At 38.6% G+C, this 17,724-nt stretch overlaps 1 protein-coding gene across 5 annotated transcripts in view; it reads right to left on the reverse strand.

Annotated features, from left to right (window-relative positions):
• The window catches only part of NIPBL (NIPBL, cohesin loading factor), a 198,557-nt gene extending 182,879 nt beyond the window's left edge, over positions 1-15,678 (reverse strand). For 4 of the 5 annotated variants that reach the window (XM_018065530.1, XM_018065532.1, XM_018065529.1 and 1 more), the window contains exon 1: positions 15,197-15,534. The gene's annotated coding sequence lies outside the window, so the exon portion shown is untranslated. Of the gene's footprint in view, positions 1-15,196 lie in introns of all 5 variants that reach the window. The other variant, XM_018065528.1, reaches the window with a different exon arrangement.

The following is a 17,724-nucleotide window of genomic DNA, read 5'->3' on the forward strand; positions in this document are numbered from 1 at the left end:
ACAAACAGATGGCTAACAAACACATGAAAAGATGCTGAATATCTCTCATTATTAGAGAAATACAAATCAAAACTACAATGAGATATCACCTCACACCAGTCAGAATGGCCATCATCAAAAAGTCTACAAACAATAAATACTGGAGAGAGTGTGCAAAAAAGGGAACCCTCCTGCACTGCTGGTGGGAATGTGAATTGATACAGCCACTATGGAAGACAGTATGGAGATTCCTTAAAAAACTAACAACAAAACCACCAGATTACCTAGCAATCCCACTCCTAAACATATACCCTGAGGACACCAAAACTGAAAAAGACACAGGTACCCCAATGTTCACTGCAGCCCTACTTACAATAGCTAGAACACGGAAGCAACCTTGATGTCCTACGACAGATGAATGGATAAAGAAGTTATCATGCATACACACAATGGAGTATTACTCAGCCATAAAAAGGAACACATTTGAGTTGGTTCTAATGAGGCGGATGAACCAAGAGCCTATTATACAGAGTGAAGTAAGTCAGAAAGAGAAAGAGAAATATCATATAGTAATACATATATATGGAATCTAGAAAGATGGTACCAAAGAATTTAGTTGCAGGGCAGCAATAGACAGACAGACAGAACAGACTTATGGACACTGGGAGAGGGGAGGAGAGGGTGAGATATATGAAGAGAGTAACATGGAAACTTACATTACCATGTGTAAAATAGATAGCCAATGGGAATTTGCTGTATGTCTCAGGAAACTCAAAACAGAGGCTCTGTATCAACTTAGAGGGGTGGGATGGGGAAGAAGATGGGAAGGAGGTTCAAAAGGGAGAGGATATATGTATACCTATAGCTGTCTCATGTTGAGGTTTGACAGAAAACAACGAAATTCTGTAAAGCAAACGTCCTTCAATTAAAAAATAAATTTAAAAAGAGAAAAGCAAAAGACAGAAGGAAAGATATACCCATCTAATTCCAAAAAGAAAAAAAAATGTATTAAGTCTAAGTAATAGGACCTATCAAAGAACTAATTTTTCTTTTTAGTAAATGGCAACCCACTCCAGTATTCTTGCCTAGGAAATCCCATGGACAGAGGAGCCTGAGCCTGGCAGACTATAGTCTGCTGCTGCTGCTAAGTTGCTTCAGTCATGTCCAACTCTTAGTGACCCCATGGACTGCAGCCTACCAGGCTCCTCCATCCATGCAAGAGTACTGGAGTGGGGTGCCAATGCCTTCTCCAGCAGGCTACAGTCTATGGAGTCACAAAGAGTTGGACACAACTGAAGCAACTGATCACCCCATCTAAAATCTACTTACGGCTTTTCTGCAGATAAAAAACTGATGATGTCTTAACTAAACTATATCTCTAGGACCTGCTTACTCTCTTCTTTAATTTATCTAAATTTCTTTTTTTCCCCTTTGCTTTATGTTTTTATTAGTCCATAAAAATCCTAAAACCTGAGAACTCCTTCAGTTTACATTTGAAGAAATGGGCTTAGTGACTGGTCTAAATGTTACTTGGCTAGTAGCTAGTTTAGACTAGAGTCTATGCTAATTTCACTATGTGTACAAGACCTCCAAATGATAACAGTTTGAAAAATTCATAAATTTTACTATGAAATTCAAAAATATATTGAAAACAGACCACACCCACAACAATAGAGAAGAGGAGCATTTAAATGACCTAAGAATAATCTTAATAGGAAAGAGGAATCCATATAAAACAAACAAATTCACTGAATAAAGACATGGATGAAAATAAAGATTAAGAAAGAGTAAACTATTTTTTGAAATACATCTAAAGAACCATAAAAAGGTTCAAACCTTTTTGCCTAACTAGAACCAATGGGATTCTACCCTAAATGAATAAAGCCCCCAAAGGGGGGAAAATGTACATATAAAGATGTTCTACTACCTCATATTTGTACAGAAAAGAGGTGATAGCAAGTAAAATGTCCCAAGTAGAACGACTGATAAAATTATGGTTCATCCACTGACAAAGTGTTGGGTAACGTTTTAAATATTTATGAACACTATGTAAAAAATTAGGAAAACCTTTATGACACAACCTTAAGAGAAAACAGGACTAGGTACATATATTAATACCATAAACACATATTTAACCAGAATTACATTCATATACATATTTTTATTAAATAAATAAAATTTCTTGGTTCCCAAAAAACTAAGGGAATGGAGAGTTGTTGAAGTATGAAATTTTGGTAAAGAACATTAAAATTTTGGTGGCTATCCTCTAGTTGAAAACAGAATCACTAAAACCATATGACAGCAGAGGTAGCAACACGGCTCAACAGCGAGATAGCGTATTAGAGATTCAGATACTGAACTTCACCCTAGGACAGTCACAGTTCAGTTCAGTTGCTCAGTCGTATCCGACTCTGCGACCCCATGAGTTGCAGCATGCCAGGCCTCCCTGTCCATCACCAACTCCCGGAGTTCACCCAAACTCACATCCATAGAGTCAGTGATGCCATCCAGCCATCTCATCCTTTGTCATCCCCTTCTCCTCCTGCCCCCAATCCCTCCCAGCATCAGTCTTTCCCAATGAGTCAACTCTTCACATGAGGTGGCCAAAGTACTGGAGTTTCAGTTTTAGCATCATTCCTTCCAAAGAACACCCAGGACTGATCTCCTTCAGAATGGACTGGTTGGATCTCCTTGCAGTCCAAGGGACTCTCAAGAGTCTTCTCCAACATCACAGTTCAAAAACATCAATTCTTTGGCACTCAGCTTTCTTTATAGTCCAACTCTCACATCCATACACGATTACTGCAAAAACCATAGCCTTGACTAGATGGACCTTTGTTGGCAAAGTAATATCTCTGCTTTTGAATATGCTATCTAGGTTGGTCATAACTTTCCTTCCAAGGGGTAAGCGTCTTTTAATTTCATGGCTGCAGTCACCATCTGCAGTGATTTTGGAGCCCCTCCCCAAAAAAAAGTCTGACACTGTTTCCACTGTTTCTCCATCTATTTCCCATGAAGTGATAGGACCAGATGCCATGATCTTCATTTTCTGAATGTTGAGCTTTAAGCCAACTTTTTCACTCACCACTTTCACTTTCATCAAGAGTTTTTTTAGTTCCTCTTCACTTTCTGCCATAAGAGTGGTGTCACCTGCATATCTGAGGTTATTGATATTTCTCCTGGCAATCTTGATTCCAGCTTGTGATTCTTCCAGCCCAGCGTTTCTCATGATGTCCTCTGCATATAAGTTAAATAAGCAGGGTGACAATATACAGCCTTGACACACTCCTTTCCTTATTTGGAACCAGTCTGTTTTTCCATGTCCAGTTCTAACTGTTGCTTCCTGACCTGCATATAGGTTTCTCAAGAAGCAGGTCAGGTGGTCTGGTATTCCCATCTCTTGAAGAATTTTCCACAGTTTATTGTGATCCACACAGTCAAAGGCTTTGGCATAGTCAAGAAAGCAGAAATAGATGTTTTCCTGGAACTCTCTTGCTTTTTCCATGATCCAGCGGATGTTGGCAATTTGATCTCTGGTTCCTCTGCCTTTTCTAAAACCAGCTTGAACATATGGAAGTTCACGGTTCATGTGTTGCTGAAGCCTGGCTTGGAGAATTTTGAGCATTACTTTACTAGCGTGTGACATGAGTGCAATTGTGTGGTAGTTTGAGCATTGTTTGGCATTGCCTTTCTTTGGGATTGGAATGAAAACTGACCTTTTCCAGTCCTGTGGCCACTACTGAGTTTTCCAAATTTGCTGGCATATTAAGTGCAGCACTTTCACAGCATCATCTTTCAGGATTTGAAATAGCTCAACTGGAATTCCAGTCACAAGCATGTTGTAATTTAGAAGTCATTTTAAATTCTAGTGTTTAGGCCCCCTTACCTCGATAGTGAGGACATACAATGGCACTTTGAAATAAGCTAAAAACCATGAATAATTGGAAATGACTGAAGACCTGTAATACCTCTCTCCCTATTTCACCAACACCTCCCAAGTCCTAATATGCATATCTGGATTATGCAGGTCATTTTAGCCCTGAGCCTATTAAATTGTCCCTTACCAATGAGGATGAAGTCTAAACTAATACTTGAAATCAGAAGCAAAACTGTTGTGGGAACAAAATAGAAAGAACTCAAAAACACTTTTGTACATAGATCTTCCTCTTTTCCAGCCAAACAAACCTAACTGTCCAACTACAAGTAGTTAAATCACACAATTCTTTGCTTTAAAGGCTGTCCTATCTAGTGTTCTCTTCCTTCTGTCTAATTTAATATTTAGCAAGCTCCATCTATCATCTGTCACTCCAATCAATCCTTTATCTCAAAACTGTAACACAATTCCAATTTATGTATTCAACTGTTTGCTCAATGCTTACTATGTGCAAGCCACCACAAACTCAATACCCAGGCAAGGTTCTAGGTCTTTGTAAACAGCCTTTGTATTGATCCTATTTTCTCAAGAACATGGCAATTAGAACTAGAGCAAAATATAGCACCTATTATTTCTTTAGTTAGAAATTCTAGATACAGTGACTAAAATGTCTACTTCAGTTTTCAAGATAGCATCACATTTTAAGATACCCTTCACAAGAGATACTCAGGGTTATTTAAATCAGTAACTAAGCAGACCCTCCTTCTGTTCCAACTGAGGAATAAGGAGATAACTTTATTCTAAGAAGAAACATTGTAAGCTTATACAAAACCATAAGCAAAAACTTCCAAACTCACAGACAAACAATGCTTCTACAATATATGACTCTTGCCATTAAAAATGTTTGCATGCCTAGCAACTGAATGGTACCATATCCCCACTGCTTTTACTCCTTTAGTTTTGTTATCTGCAATAAAAGTGAAAATGCTATTCAAGTAAACTTGTTTTCACAGTAATAGGAAAGTCAATTAAAAAGCCTTCCTTTGCTCCTACATTCTCATTTTCTTTTTAATTCAGACTCTGCTCCTGAACACATAAACATACAATTGTTAAATGAATGTACAAATCTATGAAATACAGTGCTCTAAAAGTAAGAAAAAATTGTTGTCCTTGATACACTGGGCTCTAAAGAGGTCCTGGATTTTAAATATGGGAATGGGTACAGAAGACATTCACATTTAAGCTATAAAACATGAATGTTACTGAAAATGATACCTTAATTTTAAAAATATCAGAGCCCAAACATATGAACAAAAAGTATCCTAACACTAAATATATATTTTGCAATTACCTCTAAATCTTTCTTAAAATGCTATGTTATTTCACCCAACTAAGTGTATGCACATGCCCACTCTTAGAATCAAATAGTAAAGGAGGGATGGATTCAAGTGATATTCAGATATACCATGTCAGAACATGGTAAACAACTCATTTGGAGATACACTAAAGAAGAAGGACCAACTATTATCACCAAGTTTCTAGTTTAGGCAACTTGAGTTAATGATGGGAACATTAACCTACTTCACATAGTTCTAAGAATAATTTTTCTTTTTGAGTGGGAGGGGGTAAGGGTAGGGAAGAACTGACAAATGAGTTCAGATTTCTATAGTACTTCTGAATTTATAGTATCTACGGGACATCAGGAGGTGCCTAGTAAGACAGCTGGATCTGTCTCAGAAGAGAATTCTATTCTACAGATAGATTTGTGAGTTATCAGCATGTAAAAAAGTTAAATAAATAGATTAAATCAATAGGAAGAGAGAACAGAATGAAGGCTGAAGAACCACCTTGGGGACACCAATATTTAAGGAGTGGGCAGAGATGGAAGAGTTAGCAAAAAGATCTATAAACGAGAGAATGATATCCCTGAACCCTAAGAGAACGCTGTTTCAAAAAGTGAGGGGTGAGGGGGAACAAAACAGGTGGTCAAATAAAATGACCCTTCTTTTCTCATTATCTGCTCCAACTTCCAGTAAATAGCACTACTTTAAGCATTAGAAGAGAAGCAATGACTGGTTCTTCACTATAACCTATGCTCTATTTTTAGTTTAAACAACACATCTGGAATCAACAAAATGTAAACTCAATTTCTGGCTGTAGACTCACCACTGTTTCAGTTGCTATGTGCTGTTATGTTCAAAATACATGAAGTTACCTATTTTAATTATGATGAAAAAGAGGCCAATATCTATTTTACCTACTTGGTAGAGCATCTAACCTAACAGAATTAACTGGTATAAATAAATGCCACTCAACAGTAATGTAAATCACAACATTTCTGGTGTTGAGGGGTGAAAATGTGAAAGTGTTAGTCATTCAGTTGTGTCCGTGACCCCATGAACTGTAGCCCACCAAGTTCCTGTGTCCATGGAATTCTCCAGGCAAGAATACTGGAGTAGGTAGCCATCTGCTTCCTTGGGGGATCTTCCTGACCCACGGATTGAACCTAGGTCTCCTGCACTGCAGGCAGATTCTATACCATCTGAGGGGTAAATATGGGAAAGCAAGACTGTGTCCAATAAGAAAGCAGCTGCAAGATCTGAGACAAATATCTAAAACTGTTCTAAGTATTTTTCAACAAGGTAGTACCAAAGTTGTAGAGTACATTAAATTCAATTTCAAAACTGAGTTACCAACAAAATATTAATACATGCAACAACATGGATGGAAAACTTTATGCTAAGAGAAAGAAACCAGACACAGAAGCCTACATATGTATGATTCCACTTATGTGACAGTCTAGAGAATATGTAACTCTAGGAACAGGAATTTAGATCTGGCTGCCAGGAATCAGAGTAGGGGTGAGATACTGATCACAAAAAGAAATAAGGGAACTGCTAGAGGTGATGAAAATATTATGTCTCTACTAAAGCTGGTAACGGCAAGATAATGTTTCTCAAAACTCAAACTGTATAGCAGCAATAGTGAATGTATAAATTATACCTGAATTAGCCTAACTGAGACAGAGGATGAGATGGTTAGATAGCATCACCGACTCAATGGACATGAATTTGAGCAAATTCCAGGAGACAGTGGAGGGCAGAGGTCGCAAAGAGTCAGACACCACTTGGCAACTGAGCAACAAGTCTTACTTAAAAAAAATTCAGTCACCATATCACTATTTCATTTAAATAACATTTTAATGCTCTGTTCTAATTACAGTTGACTTATCTAAATTGTTATTAGATATAATATTTAAATTAGCAAAGAAAATAAAAACTACAATAAACCAATCTTAAGCTTGAAACAAGGTATTTAGATACTTCCCCTCTTACAATAAATCACAGTTATCTTACTTGCAATTCTGCTACCCAGGGAAGCAAAACAAAAGCCCTTTCCTATGTTTTACAATCCTAACAGCCAAAAAAAGAACTTTCAGGTTTTCCTTTATATATGTTTCATATGGCTTGATTGGGATGTATGTAAACACTATCATACAGTTTAATTCTAATTAATCGGTTCAACAAAAATGTAATGAATACCTACAACACAGGACAAGCACTGTGATGGTGTTACAGACATAAAGATGGAAATAATAGTCTCCTTGCTTGCACAGAGCTGATTGTTTAGTATGACTGAAGACATAGGAACAAATTATTTTATCAAGAGATATAAGTAATAAACTGACAAATGCTATTAAACTAAATGACCAAGGAAACTTTCACAGAAAAGTTTGCTTTCTCCTTAAAAAAAATTTCCGGTCACTGAGCTGATTTTTTGAGAAGTACCATATCTCTAGAATGAAGTAAGAATGCTAACACAAATATACATTTTCCAGTTAGTATCAAAATGCTTTTTCACCAGCAATATTCTGAACTTATGAAGATCGCAGAATCTGAGGCCTTTTAAACTGCTCTAGGTTTCATAAACATTAATAATACCAACTATATTCACCAAGCTATGTAAAAATTTGCTTAGGAGGAGACACAGATTAAATAGACACTGACAGAAAGAGGAAGAGATACACAGTGGAGGGAAAGAGAATATTAATAGAGTTAAATAAAAGCATATGTCATATGTGTCTTACAGGATAACAAAGTAACTTGAAGTAGGTTATGGCATAAATGTTGGGATTTTTAATCCTTTTTTCAAAGGGAAAAAACGGTAAAAGTAGCATTTAGGCCATTACATTTCAACTTTCCACCTTAACAATTTTCTAAGACATAGGCAGTACCCTAGGAAAAAGTATCATGTTATGTGCATCATTAAAGAATAGTATTTTTTTTAAATGGGAGTTAGGCCCATTATATACCCAGGTAAAATTTCAATTTGATCATTACCAAAGAAAAACTAAATTACATATAGACTACACTCAGAGCATCAATTTCTTTAGACAGAAACTTGGCAACCCATAATCTTATCACACAAAGAAAACGAAAAGTAGATTTTAAACTCCTGAAAGGGTTAAAACAGATAAGCAACAAGGTTTATGAGATAGCACAGGGAATTATACCCAGGAATTATATCTTATAATAACCCACAATGGAATATGATCTGCAAAAATACTGTAAATCAATATGCTATATACATAAAATTAACATAATATTGTAAATCAATTATACTTCAATTAAAAAAAATAAAACATAACAGAATATAGGGGAAAACTAAGCAAAACAAAAAACAAAAGAAAAAAAGAAAATCTTGAAAGAGTTGCCAAATAGCAGTGTTGAGAAAACTCAGTGATGTATTTCTTTACTAGGATTAATTTCAAGAACATGTTAGTTAATTAAAAAATTAAATACATCATTATAAAATTGTTATTTTTAGAGTAAACTCTAGTTTGAGTTTTAATAATTCCATTAGTGTTTCAAGCACTGCTAGATTTTGAGGTATCTAGAACCAATGACTATTAAAAAAAAACAGTACTCATAAAGTACATATGCATTTCACTGGCACAAGACTAAAGAACTGAGAAGTACAGATGACCCAAATAAGCTCATTCTAACAAAAAGGAATCCAGTTATTTCAAAATTATGTCAATGCTTCCAAATTTCTTAGGAGAGGTAAAAGTATACCAAAGTACTTTAACAAATAAATTAATGTTACTAATTCCATGTTTTTGCATCCTGAAAAAAGTTTTTCCTTTCTGCCAAAAGGTAAATACATACAAAAATATTTTTAAGAGTTTGATATATTATGTTAAATGACATGCTATGCATATATAAGACGGCAAAAAAAAAACCTACATCAATTATGTTGAAAAGTTAATGTATTCTTGAGAACACTTTTTAATGTTTAATGTTTTGATAAGAAATAATTCAAGAATCACAATAATATTGTGAAAATAAATATTGTGGCTTTTCCACAAAAAATAAATGTGGCTTTTCCACATTTTCAAAAAGTATAGCATGCATTATATTTAAACATCAATATTCTATTTAAATACACATTTATACATGGAAACATCTTGCATGTTTTATATGGTATGTTTTAAAAACGGTATCAAGTAATGAATCAGCTATAACTGACCAAAAAATTTTAGAATTCCTCTTTTCTAATTATCTTCAGGATCTCTTTATAAGCTACACAAGAAAAACAAGTTTCACTACTTTATAACCAAGCCTACCTTTTTTATCAAGAAATGACAGACAAAAAGAACTATTATAAATCTTGAAAAGGCAGCATGGTAGAATGGAATGAATAGATGTTTTAGAATCAAGACACATCTGAGTGGGATCCTATCTTCAATACCTGTTAGATTTGCCACTGTGGACAAATTATTAAACATGATGAGCTTCAACTTCCTTGTTTGTAAAATTAGAACATTATCACTAACCTCAATGGATAGCTGGGAGGTTCAAATCATGATAAACAGTGTAGTGGTTAAGGCTAATGGGTAAAGCATCAACTTTAGACTCCTTTCTCTACTTTCTGCCACTTGTTAGCTGTATGACCTTAGTCACTTAATCATTCTGTACCTCAGTTTTCTCAAATATCTTAAACTCATACTGTACCTTAAAGAATTGAGAAAACCCATATAAAGTGCCTGGCACAGTCTTTGGCACATGGGATTCACTCAGTAATACTACATATGACAAATGTAAGGCACTGACACAGTGCCTGGAACAAAAAAAACACTTAAATCTTAGTTTTCCTAAATGAAGTTCTAAATTACTTTTTTTGCTATCTGTAAAACTCAAATTCACCCCTGAAGATAAATATTTGCCTTTAAAGATGAGAAAAAGACTACTTCAAAGTCTATGAAGGTATTTACTAAAGGAATCCTCCTAAAACTGTATGTAATGACAACAGCTCTGGAGTGAGTGCACAACTTCCCAAGTTGAGAACTTCAGAAGGATCCACATTCTTTGACTACACAAATACTGGAATTTTTTTAAAAGTACGAGTCATACTTATTTATAGATTCATATACTGTGATACAAGTGATCACATATATTTCTATGAATAAACGCACTCTACGGTTCAATTTTCTCTTTCTAAAAAGATGCTTTGACAATTTCAATTCAATATAAAAAACTTAAAAGTAAAAAATTCAGACTTATTAACAAACTCAAAATGAAAATATAAGGCAGTAAAGATTTGATTTCAAAATTATTGAAATTACTATTAATGTATATAGCACATACAGTCTGAATTTTTAGTTCTTTGCCTACAGTACATAATTTCCTTGACTACATGACTTTAAAGTATTGAATTAACTGAGGAACTAAAGGATAATATTAAGAATTCACTAAAACTAGAAATGTGGAATCCTAAATCCTTAAGAAACAATATAAATCAGAGTAATTATAAGACAACAGACAATTTTCTGACATTTCTAGCCTCAGTTTTTTCATCTGTAAATGGTGGGTAATAACTGTTTCTATTTCATGAGCTTGGGGAAGAATTAAGAGTGGGGTCACCCATATGTAACACAATTCCTGGCAAATAATAAGCCCTCAAAATCTTATCCAGTGGGCAATTCTGTATCAACAAATGATCTCTTCTAGTAAATCACTTTGGGAATAGAAAGGAACCTGCCTTAAAATATATGCAATCTGACAAAACTCAATTCATTAAAATTGACTCCAGATTTGATGCTTAAAATTGCTTTTAAATCAAGTAGAAACGCTAATATTCCATTCTAGTCATTAAAAAATTGAATAAAAATAGAACTTTAAGGAGTCATTATTTACTACAAATATAGTCAATTCACTTACACTCCTGAACAGAGACATGTAAATAAACTCAACCACTCAAACAGCCAACATATATACACAAAGGGAAGATATCTAACAGAAAAGTACTATTTTCATACCAGGAAAATACAACCAAAAGACAGGTATCATATCTCTCTATGGAGATGAGAAAAGCACCTTGGACTCAGATAACCGGGGGAAAAAAAAAAATCACAGATGGTATCAGTGTCAGCACTGAGCAATACCTAGCTTCATGACCAAAGCTCACACATTACTTAAAGCAACATAATCTAATAAGAAACTATTAAGAGTCAGAGAATACCCTAATCTCCCACTGAGTCACTAAGTGAATCTACACAAATCACGTGGCCTGAGTTTTTTCATCAAAAAGTTGAAATCACACTGATCATTCATCTTGCAGGGGAATGAGAATATTTATGAATGAACTCAGGTCACCTTGAAAAAGAACCAATTTAAAAATACAAAGAATAATTACTGACAACTGCTGAAAATAGAAAAAGAACTTCCTTCAAAAAGTATATTTTAAAATGATTTTTAAAAGCTATATGAGACCATACATTACCACCAAAGCCAACTTAGTATCTTAGGATATTAAAATAAACATGTCAACTAACCACTTAGTTACTAGCTCCTAGTCAGTAATTTCCTATTTATTTTATAGCAAATAAACACGATAAACAGAACTGAAGTTACACATGTATGAAAAGAATTTTCATTTAACTCAGCCTTCTCAATCACTTTATATAAAACTGAAATCTTATATCATCTTAAAAATTTCAGAATTACTTACAAAGTATGATTTTCCTAATAAGCAACGGAGTGGGGAAATTTAAATGAAACTGTGTAAAACTGAAACTCTTTAGTTTTTATCTACTTTTTATTATTAATGTTTACATCTTATTTTGGGAGAGTAAAAATACTACCATAGAGCATACCAAAATATAACGCAGATGTATTCAAATGTTTAGACAGCAGTGTGATAGTGAACTGGTCACCAAAAAATTAAATATGAAATTAGTTAAGGAAGTCTTAGAAAATACATGCTTAAGTTGGGTAGCGTGGCTCCAAAGAAAGAAAGGTTCACGTCTGAATTGGTACAGCTTTTGCTCATATTATTTTTGAGATTCAGTAGTGATTATTATGCAGAAAACCAAAACTAAGTTTACTACCATACTAAAAACTCTCACTTTTCATCCCCAAAGAGAAATTGAAATTTCTTCAAATACAAGTCTTTTCTTCCTAAAGGTGGACAGTACTATAATGATCCCTAGCACAGGTTCAAAAAGCTTTCGAACAACTACAGTTAACAAATTTGTTGAATGGCTTTCAAAAGGAAACATCCAATATACTCATCTCAAAATACTAGAAGTAATTATTTACTATTCAACTTTAAATTACTAGACTTTCATGACATACTTCAAAACTATTTTCAAGTAATTATTGTAAGTTACTAGTAACTTCGCAGACTCAAAAGAAACAATAAATCATACTGCTGAAATTTCCTCTAGGTATACCATAAAGTATTTACCCAAATAATATAACTAGCACTGTAAGATCTGTGGAATACTTGGAGCTGTTTCCTTCCACTGAATGTAAAAAAAAGAAAAAGAAATACAAGATTAGCCCTGGTGAGTATTCCAACCAATACAGGGGAGTAGAGCAGACTATTCATAATCTCTAGGGAAACAAATTATTCTTTCCAACTAAGTTATCAAGGATGTAAAGTTCAAGTTTAGGTTTTACTTAAGTTTCGCAATATCTTCTCCTTTAAAAATAACCTATTTAACTGGTTTGGACCAAACAAAATATTCCCAACCTACTTAAAAGTAGTATTTATGCTAGCTGAATGAAAGGTATCATACAACCTGTATTACTTACGGATTACCAAATATGTAGAATTAGGAAAATAAGGTCTAATAAGAACTAATTCACTATAATGCCAAAGTCACAACAAAAAAATCAATCACATAGACATATGACATACTGATTCAAACATGTGTAAGAAAGCTCCCTTTATAACTGTAAAACGCCAAAGATAAGTTTTTCCTGTTGATGAAAACTAAGCAAGCAGAACTCCACTTTCCATTACCTTTAACTGAAGGATGTTCATCCCTTGACATACACCTCAGTAGTTTATTTAAATAAAGTTGTAAAGACAATCACAGGTTCTTATCAGGGCCTTTTTCAACATTAATATTGAAGCCCTTACCCCGCCCCCTCACCCTCAAATCCTCCGCTTAAGAAATGAACTGTTCCTACCTTTCGTATTCTCCTCTCCGCCCCCAGCCCCAAACCCTTTCCCAGTCCCCATTTGCGTGCCCCCCACCCAGTGTAGGCCTGAGGCCCTGTAGCAAACAGTGTCTAACAGGAGCAGGCAGCACAAAGACAGGAATGGGAGATTAGTGGGAGGGAGGGAGGCCGGGATTGGGGCTCAGCAGGAGCTTCAGGCTTTTTAAAATTCAAACTGCTCCCTGACCAATACAAATCACGGACACGCTACTGACTACTACACGGATTTATAGCATTAAAAACATGCCTAGTACGTGACAGCTATATTAACTTCACTCTTTCTAACATTTATCCATACGTTTGCAGGAAACGTGGAAGAATTTACTTTAAGCAGAAGGCTAAACTCAAAAATCACCTCCAGAAAAGTTACTTGTTCTACGATGACATAATAATTTAATGAGAGGCAAAAAATTTGAACCAACATAACACTCACCAATAAAACAAGGGACTTTGTTGATCGGTGTTGCTTCATTTTAACCAATGAAAGTTTTCCTTCAGTGAATATGAGACAAAGTATCAAAACAGTCTAACCCAGGAACAATTATTTTTCTATGCAACTTGTATGGCTGAGCACTTTTAAACTGGCTTTTCCCTTATACCAACCTACATTATCAACGCCTCCACAAACAAGCTCCAAGCACTTAACTTACTTGTGAGCTAGAATTTAAGATAAAATTGCTATTTTTCTCCAGCATTTACAGATACATTTGACCTATTAAAATGACACCTCTCTCATTACACAGTCAAACATCATGGGCACAAACAGCCAATGACAATCCTGGGACCTCAAGAAGATCTGCCCTGACATGAAAGGATGGCACCTTTCACATTTTTTTTTTAACCTCCCAGGGATTTTAAGCATAACTTCATTTCTGTCCTTTTAAAGAAAAGTGGATGTACTTATATCTCACCGCAATTCTCAGAATATTTAAAAACCTTTTTAAGCTTCTACACGTTTAGATCAGGAAGTACCTGAGTGTTTCACGTATAATCAGTTAAAACTGTCCTTATATAACGCACACAAATATAAAGAGGCAGGGTAAACCTGTCAAGTACTTTATACTTGTCTCTGAATAAAAAGTCCATGTGCAACACACTGTCAAACAACAACATAAAAGCGCTTTGCGTGGGTGGGGGGGTCATATGCAGTGTCTACTATACTATGGTTTTCTGTATTAAATATTCATGTGGACGATTTAATTCTCCTTAAAAAGAAAATGAGTCTTTATTAACTTTCCAACGTCCAAACAAGTTTTACACAGGAAAAGAATTACCACTGGATCCGTGTCTGAGTATTTACATTTGTCTCACTAACTGAAACTACTTCCTCCCTTCATGGGGTCACAGGGGGAAGAAGGGGGGTTGTTTGTTTCACTGGGACGTTCCCCACTCCCGGACCAGGAAAGTTGTAAATATGGGGACGGAGAGGGCACATTTGCTGTTAGTTGTATTGTTTCCGCCTCCTCACTAGCTACAGCTCTTCTCCCGGGCGAGGCCTGTCACCGACCAGCAGTAGCTCCGCTCAGCCCGGAGCTCTCCTAATCCCCGAGCTCAAGTAGATTCCGCTGGCCCGCGGCCTGCACTCTCCGCCGGGCCTACGCCTCCCCGGCCGCCCGGCAGGAGCCCAGTCCCCGCCACCGGAGCCGGCCGGGAGAGGGTACAAAACCACCGCCACCCAGGGCGGCTGCCACCAGAGAGGAGCGAACTCTAGACTCGCCCGTGGAGGAGACCTGGGGCCGCTAAGGAAACGGCGGGGAGGGGAGCGAGGAGGAGAGACGCTGAGGACCTGGCGCCGCCGCCGCCGCCGCCGCCGAAATAAAGAGCAGGAATTTACCTGGGCGAATCGGCGTCTGAATCCAAGGGGAGGCCGAGGCCGCTGTGGCGAGAGACTATAATCCGGGCCGGGAGGGGGGGTGGCTACGGCTCCTCTTCCGTCTCCTCAGTGCGGGGAACATGTAGAGCCGGGGGGAGACCAGCCGAGAAGACAAATCGCTGCTTCTTCTTCCTCCTCCTCCTCCTTCTCCCACATAGAAACACTCACAAACACCCGACCAGGGGCCCGAGCTACCGGGGGGGCATCGCCGCCGGCCCGGGAACCAATCCTCCAGTCGGCGGGGGCGTCCCTCCCTGCGGCTTGGTGGTGTCGGGTGAGTCGGTACCGACGGAGGGAGGGGGGGGAGGGCGGGGGGGGAAGGAGCCCTGTGTGTGTCTCTCTCTCGTTCCGTCTCTCCCTCTCAGAACAAAATGCCGACCGGAAGTGCAGCTGCAGGAATGACTCCCTCCGCCGGCGCCAAACACTAACAACCACCCCCTCTTCCCCACTCCACTTCCGCCACCGCCGCGCCGCCGCCGCCACTTGGGCTCGCGTCTTCGGCCGCGCCGCACTGCACAGCCGGCGCCGCTCAGCTCCGCACCGCACCCGGGGCCCGGAGGCGGCCAGCAGCGAGGCGGCGGGGGCCTCTCCTCCGCGCCCTTCTCGTCGGGGCGGCTGTGGACGTTGCCTTTTAGTGTCGATCCTGCGGAGCGGCGTTTTCGCTGTGGCACGAGCGGGCCGGGTCTTCCTGGTCTTTATTTTCCTGGAGGCCGGCCGGAACGGGGCCTGAGCCTCGGTGGTGGTCGTATGCGTGGGTGGCGCTCAGGCCGGGACCGGCTCGCAGGCCACGCACGCCGCCCCAGCTGTTCGTCATTAGCTCTCGGGAGCCGAGCTCGGGGCGGCCACGTAGAGGACGCCCGCGATCGGACGGCGACCGAGCATTTTTTAAATGGTGTCCCTGCAGCCGGGTGGATGGATGTATCGTATTGTACACTCTTCTCTCTTTTTGAGAGGCCGGACTTTACTCCCGTCTCTGCATTATTTCTGCGGAGTAAGGACGCAACCCTTGAAGGAGGCGAAGATTCTCAGCTGGATTGAATTGGAATCGTGTTTGTAATGCATTTATTTCTGGAAATATGTGGTCTTTTCTGGGCTCGCTTTTTGTTGACGGTGGTTTTGGCTCTTGCCTAGCAGTCGGGATAAAGGCCTGTAGGCGACGCTGTTCGAGCGAGGAGCCGGCCCGCGGTGGGCCCGGAGCGCGCCCCATTCTAGGTGTGGGTGGAGCCGAGCGCGCGGGGAGAGCCGGCGGACTGCGGGCCGGGCCGATTTCAGACATCGTTTTCCTCTTTACGCTCGAAACAGAGGTCCTGACCAAGGCTGGAGTACAGATGCGATTCTGTGTACAGTACCGAGCCTTCTGTAGTCTCTTACTGAAACACCTGAAATAACTTTATCATACAGTTCACTATTAAGTTTACTATTTACTTCTGTAAATATAGAGGGTGCTATTCTTCAGGTAAAAGTGCCTAGGTAAGCGGATTTTATTCAAATGGGACGAAATTTGTGTTATATTATCGTGAGTTTACTTAAGTTGTATGTGAACTGTATTTGTCTGTGTACCAGTACGCTGAAAGTTAAACAGGCAAATTTGCCCGCGGGCCATTCCTTTTGCTTCAGAGATCGCTACAAGGACTAAATCAGATCTTACGCGTCTCTCGAGCCGGCATTTGCTTAGCCGGGAGTAAAAGCCGAAGCCTTGACCACGGCCTGAAGGCGCTGCGCGCGGTGGGGCGCGGGGAGTCGCCTTGGTTGCGGAGCCAGCAGGGTGTCTGCTCCGCCTTCTGCCAGGCTCCTTCCACGAGTGCCACAGAGTTTCTCTCTTACTTTCAGGGTTTTGCTCGGCTGTCTCCTCGGGGTTCTGTGGCCTCTCTTTAAACTGGACGTTCCCGATTCCCTCCTCATTTTTATCCTGCAGGCATTCTACTTATCATGCTTGTTTATCTCATCTGTACCGATAGAATAATGTAAGCTCCAGGAGGGCAAGGTCCTCCCCCCTCGCCGCCCCAAACTGGAGTTTTGTGTAGAAAATACTGCCTGACACACAGTATTTGCTTAATAGCTGGTTAATGAATGAACGACGATTATAAGGGCCTTGACCTCACCCCACACATACACCCGTTTCTGAACTCTATTCCTTACGTGTATATATACTTATATGCTACAGAGAACTTTTATGAAAAGTGTGTGAAAACAAAAGAAAACCGGGGGGAAAATGCAAGTTTATTACAAAGTTCTAGGAAACGGCACTACTTCTAGACATTGAAAGCCCCCTAGAAGCACCAGAAGCCCACAAACGAGTGATAGTTATATGTTTTTAGATAAATGGGCTTGCTCGAGGACAGTACATTATGTGATCCATTGGATTATGAGTATATTCATATTGCTTTCCTCTCTTCCTCAATCAAACTGCATTCTTCATCCATTCTGTACTCTTTCTTGAAAAACCATGCTATTTTCACTAAGTTAAAGTATGTGAAAATTTGGTTGGT

Source organism: Capra hircus, chromosome 20, assembly GCF_001704415.2.
Source record: "Capra hircus breed San Clemente chromosome 20, ASM170441v1, whole genome shotgun sequence".
NCBI classification, from domain to species: domain Eukaryota; kingdom Metazoa; phylum Chordata; class Mammalia; order Artiodactyla; family Bovidae; genus Capra; species Capra hircus.